The sequence below is a fragment of the Heloderma suspectum genome, chromosome 5 (assembly GCF_057233095.1).
Source record: "Heloderma suspectum isolate Gila_16-S chromosome 5, 16-S_ref, whole genome shotgun sequence".
Classification (NCBI taxonomy): Eukaryota; Metazoa; Chordata; class Lepidosauria; order Squamata; family Helodermatidae; genus Heloderma; species Heloderma suspectum.
Window position 1 is genome coordinate 215,568,330 of NC_139462.1, and position 12,442 is coordinate 215,580,771.

Sequence of the window (12,442 nt, forward strand, 5' to 3'; positions counted from 1 at the left end):
AAAACCAGCAGGTTCAGGAGAACCCCAAGGTTTGCAGAAGTATCAAAAACCTTTAGGGGAAAAAAAACCAAAGGGAGCAAAAACTGACAATTGAAACAACACTCCAGAACAGCTCAGTAAGCATGCTTAATAGCCACTGAATGCTGAGGGGGTGGGGGAGATGATGAAAAACCAGAGGGATGGGTAAGAGAATGGAGTATTCTGGAACAGGGCATCACTGGCTGGCTGGAACACTGAACTCCACACGGCAACAATTTGTTACAGGTCAAACTTGTACTCACGTCACCAAGTTACCATTCTTCCAAAGTGACTCTCTTTGGGCTTCTTCACATGGAGCTTTATCCTGCTATTCAGATTGGCTACTCATGGAAGTTTGTGGGCCCTTTAGATGACATTGTCAACCTCCAGGGCATCTCCCACACTAAATGCCCTTTATTCCATTTTTTAAAAGGTAGGAGATAATGAGCTATTACATTACTGCACTTGAGTTCCCTTGTGAAAAGAGGAAAACGCACAATAAGAGGAGCTAGACCACAGCCCTACTTAGCAGCTGTGTAATGAAACTTATGGACGACTCAGATAAGGGGGAACAGGAGCGGGAAAAAGGGCGGGGGGAAGGAAGCACGTGTAAAGGGAGTCCGTTGTGATCCTGCATTTAAAATGGAAGCAGAAAGCCCCATTTTAAATGCAGGATTTTAGGCTAGTGTAGAGATGCTCTTTGTTTCTCCCACACACATAGTTCATGCCAGCTTTCACCCCTCACTCAGCCAGCCTTCTGCTGCTGTGTTCTGCCAAAAACCTTCCTTCCATCTCACAGTGGCTCATTATACTCATTTTTTCCTTTCATAGCTCCACACAGAATGCTGTTTACTTCCTGTTAAAGGGTATATTTCCCAAGATTACCCTCTGTCATTCTCTCCCTCAGGTCCACATATGTGGGGCTGGACTGTATTTCAGAATGCATATTTTACTCTTGCTATATTATTCAGCATTCTGGTGCATTCATGGGCTGTATTCATGCACAGTTTAGCATGAATGGGAATTACGCTGCAGGTCCAAATCCATTTTGAACATATCCATTTGCAGGATGCTGTTACTTCAGGGTTTGCTTTCCCTTTGACAGTAGAATCACTCCTTAGTTAAAAGCCATAATTTCTTGGACAGAAGGGGATTTCTCCAAGGGAAATCACGTACATTAGTTAGAGGGAAGTGGTGGTGGGTGGGGGGAGGATAAAAATACCCTTTCTCCTAAATGTTAATGTATAATTTATTTGCTTGTTACTGTGGCTTAGCTATGAAGAGAAATGAGATAGGGTAAAGGCCAAAACAGGATGAGCAATGACCCAAAAACACTTCTGTGATTTATGAAGCTGGATGAAGTGTCCAAAACATTTAGATCTATATTCAAGATTGATTTTTTTAAAAGAGATGCTGTTTCCTAATACATTATCATTGCAGGAAATACAGAAATGTTCCCTCAGGTGGTGTGACTTCTGTTCTGAGATGGGTTGAAGACAAGCATCTCCCTCAGATTCCATAAGTTTCCCGAGATGAGGTTGCAATCTGTCACACCAGCAGAAGTATATGAGTTTTAAGTAACCTAAAGGTCTTCTGACTTCTTTTAAAACTGAAAACAGTTGCAGGAGGCTCTGAATTTTCGGTGGAAGAACCCAGGGGAGAGGAGAGAGAAGGGGCTACTTAGACCAGCCTTCCCCACCAAGGGGCTCTTGTCAGTGGGCCCCTATTAGGGTGTGGGCCCTCAGCAGGTGCCCAACCATGCCTAAAATTGATACTGGCCTGACTTCTACCTTTGGAAAGGATATTTGCAAGGGAGATGTGGTAAGGGAAATGGGGTGTTAATGGGTTTCCCCACCCATTGCTTCAAATTGGCCCCCAACTATATTTTCTTTGGGGTAGGGGCGGGAGCTGAATTTGAAGAGGCAAACATGCATTTAGAACCATGCAGGGGGAAAAGCAGATGAAGTCTCCCTCCCCGCTTCAGATCTTCCTCTTGAAGATCTCCACCAGGTTTTTCTTACATACATACACTTCTATGTAATGCGTATCTAGACTCTCAGATATGTTATATAAAGGAAAAGGTTGAATGGAATAGCATGAGTAACACATATTTGGGATTGTTGCTTTTTCTATGGTTCTAAATATTAAATTGCCCTGTGGTTATGTAAGCGAGGGAGGTCCAGTCTGATCACAACCACTGGGCAGCGGCTCAAGGCCTGCTGGGAGGTTGCAAACCACCCTCCCAGTAAGGGAAAGATCAGCCTGGTCCAAACTCACTGGCCAGAGGGCCAAAGCTTGCTCCCTCCTCCCTCCCAGGCCAACCTACATGGCCGATTTACTGCACAGTGACAGTACATCAGGGTCGTTCGTGACAGATCATGCTGTCGCCAGTCCACAGCAACCCTGCAGCTTCCCTCTGGAAAAAGCGTATTTTTGGAAAATCCTTTTAGGGCACAATCCCATGGGGATAGGCGGCCGCCTCTGAACTTAGAGGCGACTGTCTATCCAATGCAGGGCAGGAGAAACACAGGGAGGATCATTCCCTCCGCGCTTCTCCTGCCCTCCATTTTGAGCTGTCTAGCCGCGGGAGGGCGGAGAGTGGGAGGAGGCTGCCATATGACACATAGGATGTGTCCTACTGGCATTTCCACCCTCCCTGCTCCGGAATGCCCCATGGAACACCCTGCTTTGGCTGCTCCGTGCTGCTCTTCCAAGCGTGGAGCACAGGGCTGTTCCACGCTGCCTGCAAGGCAGCGTGGAAGAGGGGGAAGGTCAGTTCTCTGGGAACCAACCTTGGAGTGCAGGCTCTGAGGTCGGTTCCTGGAAAACCACATATCCTATGGCCATCTAGCCGCTGACTAGCAGCCATAGGATTGCTCCCTTAGTATGTCTTTTTTCCTTACATGTGTCATAATTCCCTTGGCCCCCTCTTTCCTTAAGCACTCACAAACACACAAAAGGAGAGGCTTCAGTCTCACACCTTTAATTCATTATTCACAGGTTCATTACAGATGCAAATCCTTGAGGACTCTGTGGCTACAAAGGAATGCCTCCATGGGATTCAAATGGGATCACCGAAAGTTGCCCACAGTTTGAAAGGGCGGCTGTCTGGCTAGGCTAACTTAGGGAGGGTGGTCCCCCCGCTCGCGTGCTGCTTCCCTGTGTAGCCTCTCATGCATCGCTAACTGGTTTGAACGTCTGAGCTCTGCTCCTGACATTTCCCTCTTAGCTCTGCGTCTCCGCCTCGTGTTTCTTAGGTCACAGTCCTCAAGCCCCTCCTCCTCCTGCTTGCTGCTTCTCACAGAGGGGGGTAAGGAGGAAGCTTCATGCCCGGCAATCTGGGAGTTGGTAACCTGAGAAGCACACCTACCCATATCTGAACTGGCCTGTGAAAAAGCCTCCCCCAGTTCTGGCTGCTCCTCTTCTGAATCTGAGATGCTTTCTTCCTGTGCTGAGAATCAATCCTGACAACATGCAGTTCCTGCATGGTCTTCTGCAGTGTGCCCTATCCCCCTGCATTAAATCCTGGGTGTGCCTATTTCTGTGACCTGGCAGTGACCTGGTCAAGGGGTGGGGCCACCCCCTTTCCCTTTCCCTCTCCCATTCTCTCTTTTCCCCCATTCACACTAGGGCTGCTTTCCCATTCATAATATCTAGCCTCTTTTTCCCATTCACAGTATCCAAATATTGAAAGAGTATTGTTTCAAGCATTCACAATAGCGCAGCAGCTGCTTTACCCCTTCATAGTATGTATCCTGAATTTCCCATTCAGAAGAGTGCGGTAGCATTGTTTCAGGCATTCACAATAGTGCAGTAGTTGCTTTACCCATCCACAGTATGCAGCCTGCATTTCCCATTCACAATAGCACAGTAGCACCATTTCAAACTTTCGTAATACCACAATAGCGGCTTCACCCATTCAGATTATGTAGCCTGTTTTTCCCATTCACACTAGCGCAGTATCTTTTAAGCTTTCACAGTATCCCAATGGTGGATGAGAGGGGAGAGGAGTGGGGTAAACTACAGGGGCTTAATTCAGCACTTTCAGTAAACTTCCCTGAGCAGGGGAGCATGGACAGGGACCGGGAACAAGCCTCCCTCATTCGCTAAGCAGCACCTACAAGGTTGATGATGTTCAGTTGTATTCCACCCACCCAACCCTGAAGCGTGGGGGTTTCAAGTCTGTGTGACCCATGAAAGCAATTTTTATGTAGTGTATACTCCACTTTTCTTGCTTCGTGTGCCCCTGACAGACCAAAGCGATTTCATGAAAATCCAGATACAACCAGATAGCACTTCTCATTCTGTTTCCATGTAGATGGAGCCCCACAGTGAACTTTGCTGCAGCTGACAGTTGCCCTGAGGCTGCTTAAGTGCCTGGATAGCCACACCTGCAAAATGTCTACATATCAGGCTGCATAGGGGCACAACCAGTCAGAAAGATGACAACAATAACCTTAATCCATATTATTATTACCTTTGGGTGCTTCCAGATGAGGGTTTTATTGTGCAATTCCTCTGCCTCATTTGTGGAATTTTGTGAGGGAGGCACACAATGACATCTTCCATTTATAACTAGGGATGGTGGAGAATTCCGCCACGGACTCCGATGAGGCCAGATTCTAAAGAATCCGGCCCCTCAGAGTCTATGGCAGAATGGATCAACCCCCATCCGCCACCCTGCGAAGTTCGCCCGGACAGACCCTACCTGCCGCCGGTCGGGTCCAGGTCCGTCCGTTGAGTCCGCAGCCGTCTGCTGCCAGTCTGCGGACACAAATGGTGTCTGGCGTAGCGGACGCCATTTGTGTCCCTGCTCCTTTCGTGATAGGTGTCAGGGTTGGATCGGAGCCCAGAGAGCCCCAAAGCAGTTCTGATTCTGAGGAAGAGATAGACACCGTGGGAGAGGAGCCTGTGCGCTGTTCAGAGGAGCAGCCAGGGGGAGAGCCCCTCCCAGTACACATTCCTGAGAGTGATAGTGACCCTGGCAGGGAGAGGGAGGAGCAACAGCAGTTTCTGGACACTAGGCGCCAGCGCACCCTCAAGCACAAGATGGGAGGAGCTGAGAGGAGGTGCTCAGCCCGCTTGGCACAACGGCAACAGCGGTGCCCTGATGCCCCACAGGAAAGGGGTGGACTCTCTCCTCCTAGCTCATAAGTACAGAGGTTTCCCGTGTTCCCCTCCAAACGGAGATCAATTGATTCCTAAGGTTAGAACCCCCAAGTAGGCAGCTCTCTTAAGTCTCACTCGTAGGATCAAGCAATTAGCACCTATAAGCATCATTAGACTGAATGGGAATAAAGCCTTGGAAAAGAGCCCTATTGTCTGCGTGTTGATTCTGGTTACCTGAGGATTTCAGAAGGCAGCAGGGGTGACTTCCTTGACAATAGGCTACGTAAAGATTTATGTAGCCTATCATGAAAAGAGCAAGGATGCAAATGGCGTCCGCTACGCCGGACACCATTTGCATCCGCAGACCGGCAGCGGGTGGAAGTCCGGCTGCAGACGGACCCGGCCAGCGGCTCTGCAGACTTGCCGCGGAGCGGAGCTGGCCAGGGAGGATTCTGGGGGGAGGAACGGATTGCCTCCCCCCCCGTGGACCCCCAGGTGGACTGGTGAGTGGGGTCCGTACACCCCTATTTATAACCCCCCTTATTTTCCCACAATTTTCCTGATCTTTTTGCCTACCAGACAAAACGAAAAACACTTGTTAAGGAGGAAAAGATGGAATAGCTGCAGAATGCCCTTAGATTGGTAGCACAAGCAGCCATCCATCTGGATGCACCCTTTATCTCTTTACTCTTGAACTGGGTTTCCCCCGCCCCATTTCAAACACAGCGCTGTTCCTTCCATTCATTCACAAAAAGCCCTCCCAGGATCCTTTCGTTCCATCTATCTTCCCATCCCCCCCCCCTTTGGTCTCCAAATTACTTGTTTTTATTGTTTATACTCAGTGTCTTATCTTCCTCTTCTCAAAATCCTTCTTTGACGTGTCCAGTCTGCTTTTGGTTCTCCCATTCACTCCATAGAAGTTAAACTCAGCAGAATTGGCTAGAAGTTCCTTGATGTTGGAAAGTCTCCCTGTGGTAGATTTTTCCACTTTTCGCTTCGAGGCAAAATGCTGGATGCAGAGCAAACAACTCAGCATTCTGGATGACCCTTCTGTTATGATCAGCTTTATCCACAATCTTTCCCCATATGCACTTCAGTTCTGGAATGGCAATATGATATATAGTGATATGCCTCCTTCCAGGGATCTAATTAGCCTTGAAAAACATGAAACGTTCTTCTGTTTTTAAAACATAAATCTGTCACAAAGGGCCCTTACTCACTTTAAGCCACATGGTTTAAATACACACACACTTGTTTTACCAATTTTACCAATTTAATCTGGAACAATATTTCCCCTTAAAAATTAAAGCAAAACACTTTTTCATCATTGGTGTAATTAATTTTGTTACTTTTAAAAGCAGAGGTCGCTTTCAAGCCCATCTCTGAAATATTTTTTTTTTGGTAAACTTCTATAAAGATGTTCTGTTATTTATTCTTGATGATACATTAGCTCTGAAATCTGTTGTTTTAATTTAGGGTTATTTACTACTAAAGTAGGCAGCGTACAGAAAAACGCTGAAATTGCATTGAGTGTGTATTTAGTGTCCTGGGATAGCTCTACCATTAGGCAGAGTGAGGCGGCTGCCTTAGGCAGCAAATTCTGGAGGTGGTGGCAACTTGGCAAGATGTTGGAGGACAGAGCTCTATGTGAACTACACAGCCTGTCCTGTGCCCATAAGCTACCTTGGCCTCAGGTGCAGTAGAGGCAGCCAGCATTGAAGTAAGATTCAACTGCCAGTCTGGTTGGCTTCTCGGTGTGGAATGGGGCGAGGTGGGGCACTTTGTCCTTTGCCTGAGGCCAGCCCTATTAATTAGGGATGTGCACTGCCTTGTTACAAAGCCTGAATAACGAGGCAAAGCGGGCTGTTTTGGAGCAAAAGCCTTGTGATACAAAGCAGGTCAGAGCAGTACCAAGGCATCCTGGGGTGAAGCACCCCTCCACGAAGCATCTCCTCCACCTCATATATTTAGAGCTCTACTGAATGCCTGAGCAGCCCAGACAGGCTGTCTCCAAAATGAATCAACTTCTCAATGCTCACACAGAGGAGCATGAGAAGGAGGAGGAAGAGGAAGGAGGAGGAAAGCAAATGGACGCAGGAAGGTAGGGTGAGGTGGGAAGGCAAGCACAGGAGGAGGAGGGAGTGCGCGAGATTGTGCTTTGGCAAATAGGAACTCTCAGCCAGAACCAATGCCAGCAGTCTCCAATCAGAGAAAGAGGTGGAAGAAGGGGGTATATATACTTCGGCAAAAGGCTGCATTTGGTTATTGTGCTAGCTGTGTCTTTGGGAGAAAGGGCTGATGTGGGTAGATGATTGCATGCATGTGCATTCCTAAGAGTTGTTCCTTCGCCATTAGGCTTTCCTCAAAATTTAAATTAAAAGGAAACAGCTTGGTTTTACTGGGAGCGTTCCCTTCCCTTGCTCCTTGATCGTCCGTCCCCATCGGGACAGTGTTTTTTGCAGCATCTCTTCCAGCTGCCTTCTCCTATTTCTTTCTCCCTCTGACTTGTTTGTTATGTGCATTTGATTAGATTCATCTCTCCTTTCCATAGTTGTTCAAGTTAACGTAGCTTTTCCTCACAAGTTGCTGCTGTGTTCCCCCTCCCCTGCCATTCCTGTGTTTGGTTGTTTATCTCCATTTTGGACTCTGGAAAAGGCCGCATTTGTTGTGTAACATTGACCCTTACTTCTGCTTTCTCTGTTCTATTTCCTTATCATTTTTGTCAGTGAACTCTGTCTCTTTTAGATTTTTACAAACCCAGACCTATTTCAATTTTTCAAAACATTGACTTCTGGGCATGTTTTTCCCGCCCCTTAAGTCATATTCAAGCATTTAGTTTTTTCTTTCTTTCTAAAAGAAAGGCATATTATAGCAGCCTATGTATAGTGTTTGTCCCCCCACCCCACCCCACCCCATGCTGAAGTGAACCATCTGTGTCTTCTCTGTGTTGATCCTCCCAAAACAGAAAGTAAAGAAGGTGTTTTTTTTAAAAAAAGGGTTTGGTTTGGCTGTTATCTAATTGCCTGTGCTGTTGCCCTGTATTTCTTGAAGTTATCCTGCCTTCCATAAAATAACATGAAATATAACAATAAATGAAAGACAATTGTCATTTGCTTAGGTAGTTCTGTGTTTCTTTATCTCTTGTGTGTCTGTGTCCGTGTGTGTGTGCCTGCTAGGTTGTTCCACAAACGCTATATGTTCCAATTTCAAGGCAGTGTTGAAAAAGCATGAGACACATTTGTTGCTGTTCAGTTGTTAAGTCATGTCCGACTCTTCGTGACCCCATGGACCATAGCACGCCAGGCCTTCCTGTCCTCCGCTCTCTCCCGGAGTGTGCTCAAGTTCATATTCATTGCATCGGTGATGCTATCTAGCCATCTCATCCTCTGCTGTCCCCTTCTCCTTTTGCCTTCAATCTTTCCCAGCATCAGGGGCTTTTCCAGGGAGGTTTATCTTCGCATTAGGTGGCCAAAATACTTGAGCTTCAGCTTCAGTATCTGTCCTTCCAGTGAGCACTCAGGGTTGATTTCCTTTAGGATGGACTGATTTGATCTGCTTGCAGTCCAGGGGACTTGTAAGAGCCTTCTCCAGCACCACAGTTTGAAAGCATCAGTTCTTCGGCGCTCAGTCTTCCTTATAATCCAGCTCTCACAGCCATACGTTACTACTGGGAAAACCATAACTTTGATTATACGAACCTTTGTCGGCAAGGTGATGTCTCTGCTTCTTACTATGCTGTCTGGGTTTGCCATAGCTTTCCTCCCAAGGAGCAAGCATCTTTTAATTTCATGGCTACAGTCACCGTCTGCGGTGATCTTGGAGCCCAAAAAATAAAATCTGTCACTGCTTCCATTTCTTCCCCTTCTATATGCCAGGAAGTGATGGGGCCAGATGCCATGATCTTAGTTTTTCTCATGTTGAGTTTCAAAACAGCTTTTGCACTCTCCACTTTCACCCTCAACAAGAGGCTCTTTAGATCCTCTTCGCTTTCTGCCATTAGGGTGGTATCATCTGCATATCTGCGGTTGTTGATAATTCTCCCGGCAATCTTAATTCCGACCTGTGATTCATCCAACCCAGCGTTTCTCATGATGTACTCTGCATATAAGTTAAATAAGCAGGGCGACAATATGCAGCCTTGTCGTACTCCTTTCCCAATTTGGAACCAATCGGTTGTTCCATGTCTGGTTCTTACTGTTGCTTCTTGACCCTCGTACAGGTTTCTCAGGAGACAGGTAAGGTGGTCTGGTACTCCCATCTCTTTAAGAATTTGCCACAGTTTGTTGTGATCCACACAATCAAAGGCTTTAGCATAGTCAGTGAACAGACGTTTTTCTGGAATTCTCTTGCTTTCTCCATGATCCAGCAAATGTTGGCGATTTGATCTTCAGTTCCTCTGCCTCTTCGAAACCTCACTTGTACTTCCGGTAGTTCTCGGTTCACATGCTGCTGAAGCCTAGCTTGTAGGATTTTGAGCATCACCTTGCTGGCATGTGAAATGAGCGCAATTGTATGGTAGTTTGAACACTCTTTGGTGTTGCCCTTCTTTGGAATTGGAATGTACACTGACCTTTTCCAGTCTTGTGGCCACTGTTGAGTGTTCCAAATTTGTTGGCATATTGAGTGCAGCACTTTAACAGCATCATCTTTTAGGATTTTAAATAGCTCAGCTGGAATACTGTCATCTCAGCTAGCTTTGTTGTTAGTAATGCTTCCTAAGGCTCACTTGACTTCACTCTGTAGGATGTCGGGCTCAAGTTCAGTGACCGCACTATCATGGCTATCAGGGACATTCCGATCTTTCCTGTATAGTTCTTCTGTGTATTCTTTCCACCTCTTCTGAATCTCATCTGCTTCTGTTAGGTCCCTGCCTTCTTTGTCCTTTATCATGCCCGTCTTTGCACAAAACTTTCCCTTGAGATCTCCGATTTTCTTGAAGAGATCTCTAGTCTTTCCTATTCTGTTGTTTTCCTCAATTTCTTTGCATTGTTCATTTAAGAAGGCCTTCTTGTCTCTCCTTGCTATTCTCTGGAACTCTGCATTCAGTTGGGTATATCTTCCCCTTTCTCCCTTGCTTTTCACTTCCCTTCTTTCCTCAGCTACTTGTAAAGCCTCATCAGACAGCCACTTTGCTTTCTTGCATTTCTTTTTCTTTGGGATGGATTTAGTTGCTGCTTCCTGAATAATGTTACGGACCTCCGTCCATAGTTCCTCAGGCACTCTGTCTATCAGGTCTAATCCCTTAAATCTATTCCTCACCTCTACTGTATATTCATAAGGGATATGATTTAGGTCATACCTGAATGGTTTAGTGGTTTTCCCTATGTTCTTCAATTTAAGCCAAAATTTTGCAATATGAAGCTCATGATCTGAGCCACAGTCAGCTCCAGGTCTTGTTTTTACTGACTGTATGGAGCTTCTCCATCTTTGGCTGCAAAGTACATAATCAATCTGATTTTGATATTGACCATCTGGTGATGTCCATGTGTAGAGTCGCCTCTTGTGCTGTTGGAAAAGAGTGTTTTCTATGATCATCGTGTTCTCTTGGCAAAACTCTATTAGCCTTTGTCCTGCTTCATTTTGTATACCATGCTTGCCTGTTATCCCGGTTATTTCTTGACTTCCTACTTTAGCATTCCAATCCAAAAAAACTAACTTTTTTTGGTGTTAGTTCTAGAAGGTGTTGTAGGTCTTCATAGAACTGATCAACCTCAGCTTCTTCAGCCTCAGTGTTTGGGGCATAGACTTGAATTACTGTGATGTTGAATCGTTTGCCTTGGATTCATACTGAGATCATTCTATCGTTTTTGAGATTGTACCCCAGTACTGCTTTTCCCACCCTTTTGTTGACTGTGAGTGCTACTCCATTTCTTCTAAGGGATTCTGGCCCACAGTAGTAGATATAATGGTCACCTGAATTAAATTCGCCCATGCCTGTCCATTTTAGTTCCCTGATTCCCAAGATGTCGATGTTCAATCTTGCCATCTCACATTTGACCACCTCCAGCTTACCTTGATTCATTAATCTTACATTCCAGGTTCCTAAACAATATTGTTCTTTACAGCATCGGATTTTCTTTTCACCACCAGACACACACATAGTATTTATATTAATTATTTAAATAACACTCCACTGTGTGGCAAAGCAATCCAGCACAATCTGATGCATCTTCAGGGTGTTGGCAGGGGCAGAGATGGGCGAGGTGCTGCTATCAGTAGCAGCACCGTTAGGCCAGCTGTCTGTCCCTTAGTTTAGATAGTGTGTCCTGGTGCAGTAGGGCAGCAGAGCGCAGAAGCCAGTTGTGGTGCTCAGAGGTCACTGTTCGAGGAGGCTGGCACGGGCAGGTGCAGTGGTCGCACTCTTGCCCAAGGCAGAGCAGCATCTCCTTCTGTAGTGGAAGAGGGGAGACTGCTGATGGATGTTAGGTCAGAGGTGTCTGATGTCCTCAGCGTGGTGGAGGGCGAAGAGGAGGAGATCCACCAGGGTGTGTTGGAGAAGGAGGAGCAGGCAGAGGCTCCAGCACCTGATCCCTCTTCCATTGTTCCCCCACTCTTGTGGTGCCCGCCCAGACTCAAGGCAGGCAGTCTGCATCTCCTTCTCCCCCAAAACATCAGGGCAGCATCGTGTGGGACCACTTTGAGGTGGGAGCAGATCCCAGCACTGCCGTGTGCCGCCACTGCAAGGCGTCTCTGAGCAGGGGGAGGCAGCCAGGGCACCACAGCACCAGCAGCCTGCTCCTACGCTAAAGGAGGCAGCATCAACCGGTCTTGCCCAGGGAAGAGGCCCCCACGTCCCAGCAGGCCGGCAGCAGGGGCAAGCAGAAGGCTGGCAGTGGCTCCAGAACTCCTGCAAGCTCTCCGTCTCTCACCTCAAGGGGCTTAGGCAGGCCACCATGGAGGAGATGGGGTGGGGGAAGTATGGGTCCAACAGGTGGTGGTTTCGAGCATTCAAAAACCAGTGGCCCTTCTGGGCTAGGCACCGACCATGTTTATTCAAGATGCATTCAAAATACTCATTTAGTGTGTGCTAGAAATAAACAAAAGCAGATAAAAAAAAAATGCAGTGAATATGAACTTGAACTTGAGCACGCTCCGGGAGAGAGCACAGGACAGGAAGGCCTGGCGTGCTATGGTCCATGGGGTCACGAAGAGTCGGACACGACTGAACGACTGAACAACAACAACAAGATAAAAAAAATAACCTCTTCCAACATGCCTGCCAGGTAATGTGTGTATTCAGCCATAGAGAGGCTGAGCTGGTGATACTTCTGAATAAGGCTTGTTTTGCATTTCAAAGAAACCTGCAGCAGAGATT